The sequence below is a fragment of the Sinohyriopsis cumingii genome, chromosome 2 (genome assembly GCF_028554795.1).
Source record: "Sinohyriopsis cumingii isolate HCF-2022 chromosome 2, ASM2855479v2, whole genome shotgun sequence".
Taxonomy (NCBI): Eukaryota; Metazoa; Mollusca; class Bivalvia; order Unionida; family Unionidae; genus Sinohyriopsis; species Sinohyriopsis cumingii.
This window is the reverse complement of record NC_142962.1, coordinates 17,994,258-18,013,491: the sequence shown is the minus strand read 5'-3', so window position 1 is coordinate 18,013,491 and position 19,234 is coordinate 17,994,258. Positions and strand designations below refer to the sequence as shown.

At 36.8% G+C, this 19,234-nt stretch overlaps 1 long non-coding RNA gene across 1 annotated transcript; it reads left to right on the top strand.

The window, feature by feature from the left end:
* The first annotated feature begins 981 nt into the window (after nucleotides 1-981).
* On the top strand, nucleotides 982-15,826 carry LOC149804398 (uncharacterized). Its single transcript, XR_016413892.1, has 3 exons — nucleotides 982-1,082; nucleotides 2,134-2,350; nucleotides 15,698-15,826. It is a non-coding gene; the product is annotated as an uncharacterized LOC149804398 (long non-coding RNA).
* Nucleotides 15,827-19,234: the final 3,408 nt, after the last annotated feature.

Here is a 19,234-nt window from a genome sequence, read left to right as displayed (position 1 = left end):
ATTTCCATTGAACTAACGCAAAATTATATTCAGGTAACAAGTAAGTCCTTTGCAACTGCTAAAGATTATGCCATGTGCGTTATAGCCAATCTGTCAACAGGATGAATTCACAACAATGACCTTAACCTCGATTTGACAACAACCACGCACATTAGCACACGACGCAAGTCCCGGGTCACACTATTAATGACCAAACATAAAGAGGAGGATACTTTAAATAAGGTCTCTCGGTTATAGCAGATTCAGGTATATCGCTTTTATGGGCCGCGTAAGAGGGATCACTGTATACTGCAACAAACAGATTATAAGAAAAACCGCAAAAATTCACGAGACTCAGCTAATGATCTTGAAAGGTATTTCATTTGAATATGCACTTAAAATACTCGTCAGTCAATTACCCTAATCAAATGTGTTGAGCAAGAAAATTTTTCTAGCAAGGTTTCGTGTAAAGTAGATAGTCACTATTAAGATAATGTAAGATGCCAGAAAAGTTTCCCGCCTTTCGAAGATGCATTGCTTGACACAAACTTAATTACTTTTATCTGCAAGCCATTTGGTTTGAAAATATGCCAACGATACAATGGCTTCATTGGACAATTTAAATTTCTCAAGAAGTCATACCTTGCTTGATGAAAAATGTTAATCACTGAATTCTGTATTCAAACGACATCGCCTTGCTTATATTATTAACAGTTTATATAATAATTGTATTTCAAATGTCAAAGGAACAAATGGTAATTTTGTGCTTCACATTTCTCAAGGAGAAAACAATGAATCTGACAGTGTAATTAATCAATGAATTATAATTCAAATAAGACAAAATTATGCAAAGCTTGTTCATTTGATATCACGCATCTGATTTCCAATGACATTTTTGTTCTCAAAAACTTTATTTCCTGACATTGCCTTAGGATTGCAAAAAAAAAATCACATCACGAAATGCACTGTCATATAAATAGAAGATATATTATGATATGTGCCAGTTCAAAACCCTATAGCTGCGGTAAGTCATCAGAAGAGTAGAATCGAAGGAAAGAAGATGAAAGCAACTTCTGCTGTCGTTCTACTGATTTGTCTGTTTGGTACGTTAATCCTTCCCTTCTCTCTCTCTCTCGCTCTCTCTCTCTCTCTCTCTCTCTTTCTCTCTCTCTCTCTCTCGATGAATTGTGCCTTAACCTTAGACGACAGAAACCACTTGAAGGAAAGTCTATTTTCGTATATGCTTCCAGTGATTTACCATGATTTCTGTGATCAGATCGATGATGTTATACTAATTATACTAGTTGGTGGTTTAAATGACATGTCAGAACGTTTAGAACTTGAGGCATGGATAAATGTGATCAGACTATCTACCAAGTATTTCATTAAAATAAAGGATATTTTATATTCGATTCAATAGAGAACTCAAGCATAATATAAGGAAAGAAATACTTGTACTGGATTGAAACGCGATTAGGAAACTAACTATTTTTGTTGTGAGGATACATTTTAAAATGTTCTGTCATATATATATATATATATATATATATATATATATATATATATATATATATATATATATATATATATATATAGTTTAGTAATGATGTTAATTTATTTATTAGTTTGCTGTTGGAAATAATTCAGAGGACTTCATAAGTAACGAATCCATTATTTTTGTGATTCTATGTATTTCATTGCATTTCTATACTTTGTCTTAAAATCTTCAGAAAATGGAGGAATAAAAGAATATCACCATCATCATCTCTTGGAAGACCAAGAAAGCTATTACTCTTCGTTTTTTTTTGTGACTAACATCACTACCACCACCACCACCGCAACCACTTACACTACTCCCTCCTTCTACACCTGCTGTTACTATTTGTACCACCTCTACTACCATTATTACTACTATCCCTAATACTAATACGGTACATTTACTTATTATGATTGTATTTTCTTTATCTAAGATAATTTCTTTGAAAAGATTACTTCCGTATAGGAGTGTAACTAAACAGGTTATTTCTGAAGTTAAAAGTAACTAAAACAATAGATCGTACTACATGGTTACTATTTTTAATAGACATGTTTATATTGTTTGGCGTAAGACCTTAACTGCAGGATAACATTATGTTAATGTTTTGATTTTTCTAGCTTCCACGTTTGCGGACGAAAATTGTCTTCATGATTATGATTGTCATTGGATGAGATGTCATAATCATAATTATATACCGTACTGTGACCACCACATTTTTCACCACGGCATTTGTCGCTGCCACATGGCACACTGGTGCCACTCAAGCCACAATTGTCCGCCATGCCATTTTGGAGGAACTCGAGGGTGTCACCATAACTACTGCCATTGCTAGAGGTTGGTATTGTTCTAGCTCTTTTGTGACAACATCTGTAACACTGGTCAACAGTGAAATCATTACTGACTTGAAAAGGCCCTAATCTGTAGTATTTTGGTGTGCCGAACACGAATATAACCGTGAAAAATTTGTATTGGCTCTCGTTTTGAAGATATTCATGTACCTCATTTTCTATGTTTCACTGTGTAAATTTCTCCAGGACTGCAGCAACATCCGGAATAATGATGTAACATTGCATAATACCATCATGCTCACATCATCCACAGTTGATTGCATCATTTTCTGATGCAATGCAATACTAATGCCATGCGGCTGCTGAAGTAAGTTGACGTCAGCAGTGTACTATACATGTGTAGGCCTATTATACTAATGCCAGGCGGCTGCTGAAGCTGACGTAAGCAGTGTACTATATAAAGCCCAATCAGATAGGTTCAGCATTTAAAATATTTTAGACGTTGTGCGAGACAGTTCAAGCTACTGTTCCATAAAACTTATTATTTTATCCATTTACGTACAATAAAGAACAGTAATGCCTCGAAAGTGTGTTAATACCGCGGACAATTTTTGCTATATTTGTGGGGAAGTGACATTTGCCAACCAGAAGAAAAGTATCAATTCTCAAGTGAAGAAGGCATATCATCTTTACTTCGGATGCAAGGTTGGTGACCAAGACAAGCCTTGGGCTCCGCATATATGCTGTGCTACATGTACAACACAGCTTTCACAGTGGTTGAATTGCAAAAGGTCATCAATGCCGTTTGCAGTCCCAATGGTGTGGAGAGAGCCAAGCAACCACCTAAATGACTGTTACTTCTGCTTGGTTCCTCCTCTTTCCGGCGGAATAACGAAGCGAAAGAAGTCGAGAATAGTCTACCCAAACATTCCGTCTGCATTGAGACCAGTTCCACATGGTGAGGGACTTCCTATTCCAGAACCTCCAGCAGAATATTCTCTTGATTCATCTGACGAAGACAAAGGTGAGTCGACCTGTTCTTCTCCTGGTCCATCAGCATGCAGTGATCCAGATTTTCACTGTGGTGCATCATCAACCCCACACAGAATAACACAGGAAGAACTAAATGACCTGATTCGTGATTTGGACTTATCAAAGAACAAGGCAGAATTGCTAGGATCAAGACTCCAACAATGGAATCTTCTAGAAGAAGATGTCACAATTACTGCATATCGAAAGCGCCACCAGCAATTGGAGCCTTTCTTCAGAAAGGAAAGTAATCTGATATTCTGTTCCGATATTGAGGGCCTCATGAATGCTTTAAAAATCACTCATGACCCACAAGAATGGAGACTATTTGTGGACTCTTCGAAACTGAGTCTCAAGGCTGTGCTTTTGCACAATGGAAACATTCTTCCATCTATTCCAGTAGCGTATGCTGTCCACATGAAAGAGACATACGATAACTTAAGGCAGCTACTGAATTCCATTGAGTATAACAAGTACAGCTGGCACCTCTGTGGTGATTTGAAGGTAGTTGCCCTTTTAATGGGACTGCAGCAAGGATATACAAAATACATGTGTTTCTTATGCGAGTGGGATAGCCGAGCAAGGGAAATGCACTACATGAGGAAGGAATGGATTCACAGGCAGAATGTAGCCATTGGAGAGAAGAATATCCAACACCCAGCTCTGGTTGAGGCTCAGAAAATCTTGCTACCACCCCTTCACATCAAACTAGGTTTGATGAAGAACTTCGTGAAAGCCATTGACCGGACTTTGCCAGCATTCCGATACCTGCATGAAAAATTCCCTCGACTCAGCGAAGCAAAGATTAAAGAGGGAGTTTTTGTGGGTCCTCAGATTCGAGAGCTTTTCAAAGATGACCGGTTCAACAACTTGCTGGAAGGTGACGCGAAACAAGCATGGAATGCTTTTCGCCTAGTTTCTACAAACTTCCTCGGAAATGTTAGGGCAGAAAACTATAAGGAACTAGTAGAAGACATGTTGATGAAGTATAAGAAACTTGGCTGCAATATGTCTCTAAAGATTCACTTCCTTCATTCCCATTTGGATTTCTTTCCTAGCAACTGTGGTATTGTTAGTGATGAACACGGCGAACGTTTTCATCAAGATATCGCAACAATGGAACAAAGATACCAGGGAAAATGGTCCACAACAATGCTGGCTGACTACTGCTGGACACTCCTCAGAGATGCTCCCGAACAGCTGTACAAGAGACAGGCGAAGAAATCTAAGATGTAGTCAATGACTTGATTTTTTATAGGTAGGCTATTACAGTTGACCTTTTACTATTGGAATGCATTTCGTTATGTAAACATTAATTTCTTGCAGATTACAAAAAAACTAGAGCCAATTTTGCAATTTGACTGTCATATTCGTGTTCAGCACATAAAAATTGATAAGAATTGACTAATTTTATTTCAGTAACATGACTTTTGTAAAAATTTGTTGTCCAGTGTAATTTGCCAAAAGTGAAACGTGGGGAAAAAGTGTGTTGGATGGGTATCTTGCTTATTTCTCTTAACCCCACCTTGGGCTGATACATTCGGGTAACAGACGATAGTAGGTAAAAATGGACAGTTGGCGAATGTGTTAATTTTGTTAAGTGGATGGTACCTGTTACTAACGCTGAAGAATGTATATTTAAAGCCTAGTGACCTTATCCTAATGTCAACAATCAAGAGTGCTTCTATGTTATTTTTCGGGGTGGGGTGGTTGAAAGATACTAATTAGAATTACGATCATGTAAGAATTATAATCATATACAAAGACATCATACATTTTCTATCGATCTAGGGAAGGACTTTAAACTTTAATGTTGCGCCCTTGTGTTCAACGACATTCCTCGAATAGTGGGATAATAGCGATTTTGTATTATTTTACTAATTTAGGTTAAAGCCTTCCACTCTCCTCCATGACTTCAGCCTCGTATAACGTGTACATGCCAACACGTTACCCACGGGTGTCTCCGCATGAGGAAAGCTATGTGGGGTAGAAGACTTCAACCTCGGTTAGTGAGCAGCAAAAGCACTCATATGATTTTACTTAGTACACGTATCTAAGATTGGCCGTCGATGTGGCAAGTACAAGTACAGTACATAAGCACATACAACCAGGACAAGTGCGGCCTGAGTACATACATGATTTGCATCAATGCTTGTATTGTCACTATTACATACACCAACTGGGTACAGCAATCGGTTTGTGAACTGGCTATTATAATTGCCGAATTTTAACAGTGTTTTCTGTCATCATTTGGCTTTATTTTATATATCGCTGTTTTCAAAAAATACTCTATGAGATTTACAATACATTGTCCGCATACTGGTGAAATCGTTGCAAGTATTAACGGGATTATTTAACGGCTCTAAAAATTAACTTCTATTTCTGATATTCTTTTATAAAGATCTGGTATTTAAGTGGCATTTCGTCGAATCCAAACATCACTGACTGAATATTCTAAGTTATGGGCTGCAAAGCTCTTTATTCGATATTATATGTTTCTTTTATGAGTTAATACTATCAAGTATGGGCTGTAGATCTTACTGATTGAACCATATTTTTTTTACAGCTGCGCAATATTTAAGAACATTCCATGTATGATTTAATCTAGTAGAGCTGATTGCATAAATTTCTTGGACTTTTTTCGCGGGAAAGGAACCATGTCGTATTTCCACAATATATTCTGCTGCGGAAGGCTTACTTATTCTCCTGGCATTATGTACTTTATATGTGTTTAAAAGAAAACACTCGACTTTTACTGTCTGGAAATCACTAAGTCCCTGTTCCACATCTGTTCTCGGATTTGCGGTGGTTCCCTATTTCAGCTAATTAAGTGTCGGACACATCCATAGTAATCGTTTTATCCTCGATTGATATCGATTACAGCTTGGTAACTGTATTGAGACTGCTTTGTGTCGTCGCGATAAGTTCTGAAAAGACCCGTATTTGAAAATATAGCCGTGACGTGATTATTTTACTAGCACTGCAGTCACACCCGTTACTTGTGCCATTCTCCAACAACAAAATTCTGATTGGTGTGCCAATTGTAGCTAACGTGCTCCTGATTCCCACCACGCAAAGGACGCGGCGATTACACAAAAATGTTTTTGACTACGCACATACGTTTGTAGTTCACGAGTAGCGCGTTTCTCTTGGCGAGATGATATTGCACTTGCAGATCCACTTCTATTTTTGTCTCGTGTCGGTAGTTTTTAGGGTCTGTCATAGTTCTATTAATATTGTCATCCTGGAAAATAAATATTGTCACAATAGCTCAATAGGCTGACCTTGTTCAGGTGCAATTCGTCTACACACTTCCAACTACCTCTTTTGTTCACTTGTACAACCATCATACAATAACAGAAAATATCTTCCGGGGTAATAGTTAAGTCTCCAGCAACTCTGCGTTACTGGGATTTGGCACTGCGTTGATTTAAAAGCAGACCGATTATGCCAGTACTCTTTGCATCTAACGATAATTTTTGTCCAAGAACTGTTACATGGATAAGTTGATCCTTGTTCAATAACAGTTGAGATCATTCTCTTCTTAGATGAGTCAATGTTGGTTTCAAACATTCACTTGGAAATGTAACCAGGGTGAATCTCACTTCATGGCTGTAGAAACAGTTTTTGTGTGATTTCACGCCTAACGGTGGTATATCATTTTGTCTGGCGTTTTATCGTGTTATGATTATGACTCCAAGTTTGCCTCAAGCTGGTGGTGGTACGCCAGGATGATTCCGACAGTTTATTTCCATCTTACCTTCGCTTAGATAATATTTGAACGCATACGAGGGTCTGGCAACACTACTTAGGAGCAGATATTCGTCACAAAGTGGAACGAAATTACTACAGCTTCATCAACTCGGTCAGAATCCATCACTTATATGTAATCATAAATCTAATCTTAAGCAGGAAACACCAAAGACGATTAAGTATCCGTTCACGTAGTTGTGTATATATAAATATTAAATTTGTATTACGTGTTGGCCTATGTGGATAGATATATTCTATGTATATTTAATTTGTATTTTGTGATTGACCTTTGTCCATACCTGTCTTGTCAATTTATAAATAACATATTACATAGCTAATATTTGTCTTTGATTTTAGATTATATATTAAGTTTATTATTATTTGAAGGTAAACACGTTTACTTGGATCTGAGATGAGAACATTGGTATTCACCTGGGAAAAACATGGTCTAGCTGTCCTATATCCGCCTTTTCGCTACAATTTAAATAAAGAGACCCGACCCTATTTAAAAATTTGATGGTAAATTTTAATATGATGACAGAGTATTTTGAGAAAATGATTATTACGATGCAGATCAAGTTGAGAGGTTTATAAATGTTGTTTACTTCAAAACTACTAATTCCATATCTGCAACAGCTATATGTGTTCCAACGAAAAGTAATGAATGTGGATCTACATACAAAAGTCGTGCAGGGAAGTTCGCAGACCCGTGTCAAATTTTTTGTGCCTGTCTATGTACGACCACAGCTTGTGATTTGCATGTGCGACTTCATTGTCAACAAAGTTAGGCAAACATTCTTCAATTGATTCCAGATTGCCGTTTAATCACAGAAACAACTGCCATGCTTGATCATCAGACCGAGGTGTAGATTGAAACGCCATTTAACGCGTTTTGGTACGCTGAGGCCATGTTTGGTACTTATATGTTACGGAAAAAGTCCCAGAACCGTGATTAGCATATAAAAGAGTGGTTTAACAGAGAAAAGATAACACTGACGAGGTTCCAGACTGCATACATGACATCAAACGTGATTATTTGGTCAGTGAAGGGATTAACGCAGTCATTCACAGTGTTAATGATGACAACTAAACTTTACCAGTATCTGTATCTCCATCGCGTCCAATTGCATCGCCAGTACTACCCTAACGGGTTAACATGACTGTGTGATTGGTTCCGAAAATAGCCTTGCGAATATCTCATCAAAAACAGTATATGTCACTTAGATGAATCACACTCTAAAACATTATTGAGCCTCCATGAATTTGTCGATGCTGAAAATGTTCAAGGGTAAATTTCGGGTGGGTATCAGTGACTAGATCTTGTATTTCTATGTCTGCGGTATTTGTATGATTTAGAGTTCCCCAATAATATACAGTTTATGATCTGTAGCATCGGATGAGTCTTTTTAAGAGATTATACACAAACCAGCAGATCTTGTATAATTATCACTGTATTTGCAGAGTCCGGCAATCGTCGCAGAAATATTAGCGTTAGTAAGATTTGGTTCAATCTCATTCCCATCAATGGAATAAGGTGCACTGTCAAACAATGCCACGATAACGAATCCAACCTTCTCATCGGCACTGTAACTGTTCTTGATGTCCTGTATAATTTTCCTCTCAATTTCTAAAAAGGACGCACATGCGAGATGATAATGAGACGTATCCTGCATTTGTGATCAAATTTTTAATGGCCTGCGGTTACTCGCCGGAAATGAATAATACAGAGAGTCTTTGGTGCTGTGATCTACCATCACAGATGCACCCATGTCACACACAGGTATCGTGTAGCACTGACATTTTGCCATTATGTATTATTGGTTTCGTCTAATACCTTTTGCGAGACCACCTTTATCCACTCCCCTTTACCATATTTGCAATTGCTGATTCATCTAAGCTTTGCTTAGCGGCTTCATTGATAAATTTAATAGCTGGGGCTGGAATTGCCGTTGACGGTAGTGAAACTGCCTTTGGTAGTGCTCGAGTCACTAATCGTCGTATTAGATCGCAGATCAATTAACCGCCTGAAATCACAATTTTTTTAAACATATCCCCATGAAAGTATTGGATACTATTAACCACTCGCATTGCAGCTTGTTTAGCGATTGGTGCTGCGCTAGAGGGGCAGGCCGCAACCACCTTTGGTGCACATGTAAATACTCCATGGACAACATCACCAAGGTCATTTCCTTAATATGTCATATTAGCAGGATTTTACAATTTGACAACATGCACTGGTATTATACATCCGCGTACGATATTTATTATATTTCCGTATCGGGTCGATGTACAGTTCTATTCTTAAGGTCTTCCCTCTGATATCTACAATGTTCACGACCTGGCCAAAAATTTGTTAAACGAATGTGTACCAACCAACCATTATGATATGGGAAATATACTGGTGGCGCGGGAGTAATCGATATAAAATCACCGGGCTCCACAATGGATGAAAACCCAAACAGTATGTAACCTTGAGCAGCTACGGTTGTGGAATCTCTGGTTTCGTAACTGCCGTAATTCTGACAGTGTAAGACGCGATATAGTGTCCAGACCCTCAAGATCCTGAATGCAGAATTTGCTTATTTTTGAGAATATCTTATGGCCAAACTAAAAGTGTTCTCAACGACGACTGTCTAATGTTAACCATATATTGCGGAGATTCATTTGAATTGACGAAACGGAGTGCCGGCTCGTGGTCACCAACGAAATCATGGAGGGTCTTCGTGTTTGAGGTGTTCATCAATATAATTTTTCCAAATTAAAACGGCATTGCCAATGTCTCTGACTTTACATATTTAGGTGGCAGTTTTAAAAACTTCGCAACTCTACCCGCTGGCTTTTCGCTTTCCCGTAAACTCAACTCCTTAAATACCATGTTGGGCCAGTCTATTTCGATATATTTGTATTTCCTTTTTTTAGACAGGTTTCCACAACATAGTTTCTAAGTCGGAAGAGCTGATAACAGCGATATGTATCGGATTATTAAAAATCGCCTCTCGAGCTTTGTCGTAATAAATATAAGTGGCGGTTTCTCGTAGACCTCTTCTGGTATTATTTTAAGCGGTTTTTACCTCAGTTTTCATGCCGACTGATTCTTATGCGCTGTCTGGTCCAGTCGTGCTGAACCCTTTGGGTTTCTTTAGATCAAACTTTTTTCTCATGGGTCTTCTTAGTACAACCGTAAGTTTTGGATTTGGCCTTTTTTTTTACCACGTGGTCTTTGTAATTTTGAAACACCTTCTGCTCTTCAGTCAGTAGTATGGAAAAGGGGATTTCGTATTTTTCGGTTCAAACCGGTTCTTCATTTAAATGTTATTTTCATACGTCAGAGCTTTGTATCCCCCATGACTATTAAAATCAATGGTGCATGCGCAGGCCACCAATTATAATCAATGAAAAAGAAAGCGGCCCATGTGGAACCAAACAAGAGAACTGCCATTGGTGATAGAAGTCGGCGACCTATGTCAGTAACCAACAAAATCTCCATTTCTATACTACTATGCGATAATGATCTGCATGATAAAGTTTTCTGTCAGGCTTTTATTACTGACTACAACCATACTACCAAATTTGCTGTGCTGTGAGACAGCTATATAATTACTGATTGCCAGTACACAGTGGGGGAATTTTCTGCTCGGAGAATATTTTTCTGTAGCAGGGGTATTTTATTCTGGCAGAAAGTGTGAAACAGGACAATATTTTTGTACTGAAGCATTGCCATGATATAATGGAGTAAAATTCACAGATCGATGCGTATAGTGTTTTGAAAGAATTTATGGAGAGCTCTCGTTGCGGTATTATGTTTACAGATGAATAGAACGTTAGCAACGTTACTAAAAATCGATGTTTCGTTTGAATGCATCATATAGATTTATCAAAGAGGCAAATAAGATATATGCGTTTTCGAACACATTGACGGAACATATTGATACATGAATTAACTTAGGAAATATCTTAGAGCAGCAAAGAGCTGAGCTTGGCAAACATTTTGAGAAGAAAAGAAACAGTAAAGGCTTTATTTGATAGTGTGCAAGAAAAATAAAGTTTTAACGTTCAATACACATGAATGATGCAATGATAGTAACGATTTTGATGATGACAACCTCGGCAATGAAACAGCAAGTGCATGTAATAAAGATCACCAAGGGTAAATCAATTAGAGACATGTTTTTAGTGCTAATAACGATGCCTTCCATAGACACAAATATCCACTATATCTGTGAAATTGACTACAACCAGGCAGAAGAGAAGCAGCACAAACAGTGGATACAATTTCAGAGGCTATTGCTAAAATCGATGAAGCAAAAACTACCGAGGAAATTTTACAAGCCATCCAAGACATTTGACACTATTGGATACAAACATAAAAAGTCTTGTGGTATTCGAATTGGTGTAATGCTTTGCCGTGATGGGTCACTTGAGCTCATTTTGGCTGAACAATGTTCGAAGAAAGGACTAGGTTCGATAACGGCTGATTTTGGCTCCAATCAGACTCCCATGAAACTCGTATAAATAAAAGAGGTCCAATTCTCTTCCCAATATAAGCATTTTATTCTTATCCAGAATCGCTTTTAATAAAGAAAATCCACTATTAAAATGTCAATTTTTTTTCAGGCGTGGAGCCTATTTTCGTGGATTATAGATAGTATGGCCAGCACATCCCTATGAAACCGACTCCAAAGAGATACATCTAAAACTCTGCATTTGCATACAGTATGCCTAACAGTAAACGACAGCATGTAGAAACAGGGGCGCCTCAAGAATTATTTTAGGGGGGAGGGCGAACATGTAGTGATCAGGTATTACGTTTAACGAATGTAGGCCAAACATGTTTAGAAGTGTAGTCGGGGGTGGGGGAGGCAAGTGCCAAGCGTGGCAGCTGCTAGTACCATCTTTATGTCTTTAGTATGTCTCGGACGGAGTTCGAACCCGCGACATCCAGCATTCGAGGTTGATGCACTAGCCACTTAAGTCAAAGGAGCGGTACCATTGCATAAGTAAGAATCAAAATCAAATGCCAAGTTAACTTTACACCATCGATATCCAAACACGCAGAGTTGATAAGTTACTATATATATATATATATATATATATATATATATATATATATATATATATATATATATATATATATATATATATATTCAAAACTTCGATTATATGGTTCATTTTTTCATTTAAACAAAGATTGTATACACATTTTGTGCACTAAAAGTAAACAATATGTACAATAATCCTTTTGTTTAATAAATATTTCTTCGACAACTGCTGCAACCGATATTTTTTGTTAGAGTGTGCTATAGTCTACGGAGTAGGTTTATTCTAAATCCCGACTACTGACGATAATTTGAAGCCTGGTGTTAACATAAGTCATGAAATGAAAACAAATGAACAATGATATAAATGAATATTACATTTATTAAACTGGATTCAGTGCTGATTTCATAACTTTAATGTATGGGAGTGATTAACCTTATTCATGTTATGATCCTGTTTCCCTGGGTGCCATTATATTTGAAATCATAGAAGAGTAGAATATAAATAAGAAATGGAACTTGATATCATAAGGCAATGAAAAATGCACGGAATTTATTTCTCACTGTCATTCCTTTTAACAGACCATTTAATAAAAAATAACATCATCGGTGGTTCATTTTTTCTACTGCTGCGAGCATCGTTACTCAATGCGCCTCTTTTATACTTAGCTGCTCTCATCGAACTATTCCGATTATTATTTTGCGCTAAATAATGTCTCAAAATACAACCAGATACAGAAAGAAAAAATGCAATCGCCAATACAAACAGCAGTTGACTTTTGAGCGTCAATTTCGTTTAAAGAAACAGACAATGTCAGGTTGTGTTACTGTGAGGTGACACGCTAAAATTCTATGGCGACAAAACTGGTAGATGGTTGAAGTTACGCAATTTGCCATGCGTCCCTCATACCTTTACTTGACATGACCGTACATCATCAGATTGACTTTCGTATTCATATACAACCAATTCGGTTTCGACGTTTCATCAGTCATTAGTGGCGTCGCTAGGGGGGTGCGGGGGGTGCGGACCGCATCGGGTGACACCATCTCAGAAGGGTGACACCAAAATGAAAAACTTCAAATTTTACAGAGCACACACTGCTCGATCTAGTCGGATTTCATAAGCGGATAACCGATCATAGTTAAATACATGACTAGCAGGCACAGCAGTGGCGTCGCGAGGGGGATGCGGACTGCACCGGGTGACACCATCAGAGGGGGTGACACCAAAATGACATTACTAAGGATTCTGTATGGTCTGTTACGGAAGGAGGACCATGGGGGTGACACCATGAGCTACCGAACTGGGTGACACCAACCCGAGTGACGCCACTGTTAGTTATTAGGAAAAAAGTTATTTTCCGCGAGTGTGAGTCTTAAAGTCAATTTTCTGATCAAACGAATAACACTGTAACCAGCTATGCCACTATGCACGCTTTGCAACTAAATGAAAGTATTCATTGTTTAAGTAATGACGCTGATGAAAAAGACATACGCGGGTACCATCCATATAATAAGCGAATGTGAAAGTTGTGCCATTTTGAAATACTTTACCATGACTTATTATGTACATATCAATAAATGGCCCCGTATAATGGTATACATACATAGCCGTGGAATAATAATGTTTTAGGTCTCACAAATATTGTTAGCACTTCGGCGAGGCAATAATTTGAGTAGCTTACACATTGGCAAGTATCAACTTTGCTGACTCTTGCATGAGGACAAGAAATCTTGATTAAGCTTTTTTTTCTATTTGAGAAAGGAACGCGAAAATCAGAATTTAGTACATTCTTGTATAGCAGTCAGTCACCGCTATACTAGCAAATAATACAAAGAGCTAACCTTAAGTATATACACAAATTTGGATCGGTCTGCGAGCACATTTGCACTGGAAGCTACATTCATGTTCAAAGATTGCGTCTGTAATATATTTCCAATGTTATGGGGTACATTCTTGTCCAAAGATTGTGGCCACGAGTTTTGACGGAAATCATGTATGAACTCGTGCCATACAGCGTGGACGTTTATTGTACTTGTATTTGTCACGTGGTCGTATATTGTACTTGTATTTGTCACTTCGACGGGAAATATCAGAGACGTGTACTGAGTAGCATGATAATAGCGGTTTTGTTGATTATTGATCTTGGCTGAGGTCTTTTTCCACACATAACTTTCGTCTTGCAGGGATGACTGTGGGTAATTCTCACGCGTGCACCATGCAAGTGTGATATGAGGACAAAGCCACTGTGGAGGGGAGAAGTCTTTAACCTACCTCACTAAAAATACAAAATGCTATTATCATACTATATCTCGTGTTTGTCTATTTCAATTTCCACCCCGTAGAATAATGAATGAAATCATCGTATCAGATTTCAGTTGTCTCGGAAAGGCATCTATTGATTGGAAGTATATGCTACATCAGGATTTCCTCAAAAACTTTTATTCTCTTACGTAATGAGCATGCTTTTTATATCTCCCAAATATTCAAAATGATATTTTTTTCATCCATATCTTGTGGTGCGATTTGTGTACTTTTATTTTGTTTTTTTAAACAGCAGTGTTGCAAACTAAAATACTGTGTTAACACATTAATTGAAGTGGTATTTGCACCAACTGCATCTTACTGTTTTGCAATTGGATGCTTGGAGTTTATACCGTCATCGTATGTCGAAAAATTTGGGCTCTTTTGACATTTGCATATGGTCCAGGAGTTTCCTGTTTCTGGTAGACCTAGATTAGGCCATTCAAAATAAAAACGTCTTGATGTCTCAGTTCAAATTGGAAATGTTCTTTCCCTTGACTTCCACAAGACCACTTCACATTTCACATAAAAAAACAGAATGTGTTATTTTAGGACAGACTTTTACACCGAAGAAGTATTCTTAAATAAACCCGATGGCATACTAAAACAACAACAACAACAACAAAGCGAAACAAAACAATTATAAGCTTTTTCACACTTTCAAGTTAGACCGACCTGAATTTAATCTAGACCATATACATGGGGTGCCATAAAATAGGCAAGACTAGAATGACCCACAAAATCAATCAAGCTTGTACAAGTGAAACGAAAAATGTCCCAAGATCACCACAGAAAATGACTACGCTAAGCTGCAAGCGTGAAAAGGGTCCTAGTTCCTACAAATTTGTAATCTAGTATTGACTTCTCGATACGGACCTGTTTTCCTTTCGTGTTGTCCTCGAGATATGACGTGGTGTCATAAATGTCAAAAAGTTGGAATAATGCCCACGGCAATATGTGTAATTACCGAAGCAAATTATAGCATACCAGAGTCAAGGGAAAATCATACTGTTTTAAAATAAATCCTTGTTGATAGCCAATTGGAACTCTTGAATTTGTCATATAAGTTACTGATATAGTTTGCATGCTCTATGTATGTATGTGTGTATGTATGTATGTATGTATGTATGTGTGTGTGTGTGTGTGTGTGTGTGTGTGTGTGTGTGTGTATGTGTGTGTGTGCGTGCGTGCGTGTATGGATGGATGGATGGATGATCAATGTGGCTGAAATTCCAGTTGTCTTACCTATTAATTATGTATTTTTTTTCAGAGCGAGAGGATACAGTGTCAAGAATTAAATGTACAAGTCAAGAGTAAACTAACGCTCTAAAGTTTAAGACTCTGAATATGTTTTTCAAAACATGAATAAAGTGAGAAATAAAATTTGCTTATGAAGGCACTATGTCTCTGTTTCCATTCTATTTAATTTTAAAGCACGCTTCAACAATTAGCAAAAATCTAATCACATGAACTACTAGCACGTAGTAAGGTGCGACTTAGCATCAAACATAATCCCCATGTTAAACTGTCTATTATTTATCTCTAACAGAATCCCCATGTTAAACTGTCAATTATGTCAAACTGTGAATTTTGTATCGCCTTTAACATGAAATTGACATTAGTACGCTATTTTTAATGAGTGTTTGTAACAGTGTAGCAGTATGCGTCGGTCCGCTCTGGAATGAAATTGTTCTATTATGTCATACTTTTCATTACATCTAAGTGTAGTGGGCAACATCCAGTCATATATTTTCCAATACTTCACATATACAATCCAAAACACCGTGTGCAGTGATTAATACCCCACACTTACTATCAACACATGTAGTGACCAACAATCTAAATATACTATCCAACATCCCAATCTTTGCCATAAATATACTATCCAACATCCCAAACTTTACCATAAACACGTTGTGTATAGTAACCTGCTGTCTAATGACTATACACATATCCGAGATTTATGCGGATATCATACTATGCCTCAGATCATGTTGGAGTTGTCCACAAATTCGCATATATTGTATTGCTGTTATAAGTAGCTGCAATCAAGGGAATCAACTCTTAATGACACTAAAAATATATGGGACTAAAAGAAATAGGGATTAGCAAGGTTGAGTGACAATAATTGATAAAGAACCTTTCGACGTGAGTGGTTCATCCTTCTCCATAATAAAATTATACTGGGCTTGTTTGACCCAAGCAATATATTGCTTTTAATGCATGGCCTTGATATTGACCTCTTTGCAATAAAATCATTCGAAATAACCATGTCTTAATTCTGTTCCTTATCTTTCATCATGTGGCAATCATAAATAACGTTACTTTATTCTTATAATAAGTGTACGTAGGACGAGATAAGACTTTCTTCTCCGTCTAATTAAAACTTTGATTCTATAAATTGTGCCAGATTGAGATTTGCAAGTATTTTGGATGAACTTTGCCAAAATGATGCTGAGTCAAAGGCGTATTGACAAAATAAACTTTGTGAGCCAAGGAATAATCATTATCTGTACGAGCAGCAGTTTCCAAAATGTTCACCTTCTGCTCATCAAGGTAGGTCTTTACGTCACTATGGATGCAAATCTTGAACTCTTCAACTAATATGCGTTGAATGAGTATCGTAATCTTGATCAGCCTTATAGGATTAGCACCACATATCAAACAGTTATCCCTAGTTGTCCCTTGCAAATTCAAAGTAGGTTTGTCCAGATTATTTTCTACAGTTCCTAAACCTTTGTCGATATGCCTCAGGTAGCAATTCAAAACTCTTTAAGATACATTCCTTTACCATATCATTATTAGCACCTTTGTTGTAGCGACATTGAAGTGTACACCTCACGAGCTTTACCAGTAAGTAGACTTTTTAATAACAGAGTCCAAAACTCTATTGGCCATTTCAAGTTATAAACACTTTTCTCAGTGTTAAGGCAGCATTGTTCTACTTCTTTTTCTTTAAAATGTGGTACTAACCTCGTATTTCTGATAATATAAAATCTGCCCTTATATGTAAGGATCGGGGTGTGTGCTACGCTTGCCCGTTCTATTTCTTTAAATTTCAATTGCATTTCTCATTCTTCTTTCTTCTTTCTGCATTTGCATTTCTGTTTCGTCTTTCTCTCTACGCATCTGCATCTGCCTCTCTTCTCTTGTCTTTTTTTCTGTCTCTCTTCTCTCTTTGTATTTGTATTTCTCTCTTTTTGATCTGCCTCTATGTAATCTTTTTGAATGTTTTTATCAATTCTTTTGTTATCTGAAGCATTTATTTACCTTTAATTCCATCTAGTTTTTTAAACTGTAATTCTGTTATTTTCCTATCATAACCAGATACATACAAACGAAACCCAAAGAACTTTAATCCATAAATATTTTCCACCACTTCAGATAGATTATTTCGCTCAAGCAACACATTCATTGTCAAAACCTTTAACCCTTCCTAGGATGGATTTAAAACAAAGTTTTCCACTTCAGATAAAATTGTGTAAGCTTATTAGTTTCACATACATTTCTTAAATGAGTGAAAATAAAATCTTTACCATGGACAATGAAAATTCTAAAACAAAATCAATATAAAATTTTTTTTTCTTCTTCTGAAATATTTTAAAGAAACTAATATCCCGAAACGGCTTCCAATTTCTCGCTACGACTTTGTGGTCTAACACTCAGTAACAGAAAAAGCAAAACCTTCAGGTTATTTATGATTCGACAACTAATTTAATTGTGTAATTTATAAAATGAAAATTTATGAGGAACTTACAGTACTGTAAATTAAATCCCATATTATCATACAAGTTCTATCACATGTACAAAACTATAGTGTTTCAAACGGATTCCAGTAGTGGTCCGAATTAATTCAATTTTGAATGTGCTAATGTACAAATAGTCTCGAATGTGCCGATATACCAGTAGTCTTGATTTATCACACTGATATAATGCAAAATATCCTTGAATGAGTCTTCAATAATTTCAATATAATGTTCTAGTCAAAATGTTAATAGGCACTTTGTAATTATAAATGAATAATTTGAATAAATAATTAGTCTCAAATTATAAATAAACACAAGTAAAATTATTTCCAAAAAATTAATATTGAGATGGAAATGAATAATGTTTGATGTAAACAATCGTATGAAAAACTAAGGCACAATAGACTGACGAGCATGTGGATAATTATCAACGGAAATTTACATTAGATTCTTAATCAAGGTCAGGTCGTTTTACTTAAATTCTAGTAACCAAACTGACATAAATCGGGGGACCATATAATATCCAAGGGGAAAACCAATGTCCGGAACTCAAATTCAAATAAACACGTTGTTGACACAAATTATCATTATCTTAAGGTAATCTCTACAATGATGGAAAAAAGTTAGCCACGAAATATGTTGCTTACAAATGAAACTTATAATGTACAATCATGGTCAAAAGTTGCATAAGCACTATCGAGATACACAGTACTAATGCTAATAGAGACACTCCTCCTAAAGCAGGCATGATAATGGATCGTATCGAGTCGGTTAAATATTTTATTGTTATAACTACGGTCTGGTATGGACTTTTCTGTTGCATCCGAAGCACCGAATAAGTGTGTGACCCTTCTCGTAGGATTTACAAGTCTCTAATGCAATCTTCGTTTCTAATCTCCCAAAGAATTATAAAGTGTCACAACCAAGAGAATCGATTATAATGTAATTTCACACAATTTTGTTTATATACACTAAAAATGACCAAACCTAAAGGGTAGGATACCTCATTATAAAGGCTTCCTCGGTTATAACGCGGTTGCTTATATCGCTATCATGAACCG